Source organism: Mandrillus leucophaeus, unplaced genomic scaffold (genome assembly GCF_000951045.1).
Source record: "Mandrillus leucophaeus isolate KB7577 unplaced genomic scaffold, Mleu.le_1.0 Scaffold124, whole genome shotgun sequence".
NCBI classification, from domain to species: Eukaryota; Metazoa; Chordata; class Mammalia; order Primates; family Cercopithecidae; genus Mandrillus; species Mandrillus leucophaeus.
Window position 1 is genome coordinate 5,179,059 of NW_012100765.1, and position 2,670 is coordinate 5,181,728.

Sequence of the window (2,670 nt, forward strand, 5' to 3'; positions counted from 1 at the left end):
TGTAATGTAGAATCAGTGGGAGCCCTGAGCTTGTTTTCCTGCAACTGGCTGGTCCTATCCGGGGGTGAGACAGATATTCAGGCATTAGATTCTCATAAGAAGTGTGCAACCTAGATCCATCACATGCACAGTTCACAATGGGGTTCGCGCACCTATGAGACTCTTAATGCCATTGCTGATCTGACAGGAGGTGAGCTCAGGAGGTAATGTGAGCGATAGGGAGTGACTGTAAATACAGATGAAGCTTTGCTCTCTTGCCCACTACTCACCTCCTGCTGTGTAGTCCTATGCCTAACAAGCCATAGAGTGGTACCAGTCCCTGGCCCAGGGGCTGGGCACCCCTTATATAAAGGCAGGACTCACATTTGCAGAATAAAATATGGCCCATTGGTTGCTTGAAAAATGTAAGTGGTAGTTTGGTTTTGTAAATCTGGCTTTACAAATATACAATGGAATTAACTGTAGAGAGAGATTTGAGTATAAAGATAACTGTTAAGACTGAAATTAGAAAATTATGTACACATAAAACTTACAGACAAATAGTATTGTGGTAGTTGAGTATGGTGGTCCAGCCATGATCACTAGAGTTTAACATTCTGCATTTTGATCATCATGTTGTCTTTTCTACAGTGAATTGAAGACCGAAGGTGTTTCCCCTTATTTAATGTTGATTAGGTTACGGAAATGAACTGGCTGGCTGAAGATCTGATTTAGAAAGACTGCGTGAGTCTTATTTATTCTCTGAAACACAGCACAAATTTCATGTTAAAATGGCACATTGCCATTATTTAAATGGAACTTATTATATACCCATGGCTTTGCAAGAAGATGACATTTCAGAAAATCAAACAAATATATATTTAATGGATGGACTCTTCAAAACTTACCAAGTAGGTGAAGAAACCAGGTGCCTGCCTTCCCGTGATGGAAGACGGAATCTGCTTTAAATTAAAAAAACACAAATCTGAATCTTTTTTTCAGATTTTTTTCTATGGGGACTGTTTTAAGGTTATCAACTCTGACTTTTTGATAGTGGTTTTTAAGAGTATAAATAGAAGGGAGAGTATATATGTATGAATGAACATACATTTCCTGCATATATATGTATGAAGGGCATATATATGTATGAATGAGCATACATATTTGAAAACTGACTTTTGGATGATAAGAAAAATCTTACAGTCACATGAGTTCATCTCATGATCCATTGTTTCTTGGAAAAATTATACTCAACTGAATTACGGACAGGAGAAAGAGTGGATTTCTTTTAGCTAATTCCCCAACCCATATGCCCCTCTGAAGTTGAGAGTCATGGCTGCCTCACCACACATCAGAGAATGACTGTTCTTCGGTAGTTCTGGGATTAAAAATTGGTTTCTAGAGGTAACCTGTACACATAAACACACAGGGATGCACATGGCGTCCTCTACCTTTGTGACTAACTTTCTTCTTGATATTTATTAATAGTATCTAAATAAAGTATGGGGGGGTAGAAAAATAATGCTGTTAGCCCATACTCCCATGAAAACATTTATTATAGGCTCAAAGGAATAATGACTGCTGTCTGCAGCCAGAAAGAATCTGAATTCATGAATTGGAAGGATAGATCTCGTGTTTTTGTGAAAGTTTGCTTAAATTCTGATACATGCCTTCTTTGTAGGTGGAGTTTGTGATTGCAGTGAATAGACCAAATCTGACTCGCAGAAATGCAGACATACAGTCAGGAAAGAAGAAACTTCAATTAAATGTATAATGAGAGACCTTGGTCCCCCTAAAGGATGAATTTCCTTTAGGCCTTTGATCTTCCCCTCTAGTGTGTAACTTTAAATATTTGCTCAGGAAAGATGCTGACGCTTTCATAGTGGAATGTGAAATATCAGTATTGTCTATAAAATATTTGAAGATATATAAAAATGAGATGATATAATGTATTTATAAATTTATCCAAGTACTGTAATCCTTGAATTGTTGTGTAACTGTATGTGAGTTTTATGCTTCATGGTATCTTTGAAAACATTTTTATTGCTTGCTTATTTTGAAGGTATATTTATCTGTTAACATTTAGGGCATAGTTACCCTATGCCAGGAACAAGACTAAGCACTTTACTTGCATTAATTCCTTTTATCTTCCCCAAAACCCTCAGAAGCAGATCATATCATTTCTGTTTTACAGAGGAAGATACGGAGAGTGGTTGAGTAATTTGCCCAGCTGCTAACTGTGAAGCAAAAATTTGAGCCTTTTGACTTGGCTATTGATATTCATTCTACTTGCTCACATGGTGGTCTAAGAAATTTCCCAGCTATAGAAATCTCTCTGTTTTTGCCACTTTAATCAACACATAGCTTCCTGGATGTCTGCCTGTGTTATTTTGTGGATGACAGTAAGAAATAACAAACACTGATAAAATCAATATTTTGCTGAAATGAGTTGATCTTTCACCAGTTGGACTACCATTGTGAGAACTCAGTTGAGATAAACTTCCCTGCTAAAAATCTGTTTATCATACATTTATTATTTATAACTTTATGTCACATTGAAGAATTTCTTCATGATACATTTTCAGGCACACTTGTAGGAAAATTAGGACCATGAATCCTGCTTTAAATATTTGCAGTGTAGTAAGAGAATCCGTCTTTTACTAGGAGACCAGATTCCTTTAATACCTCATT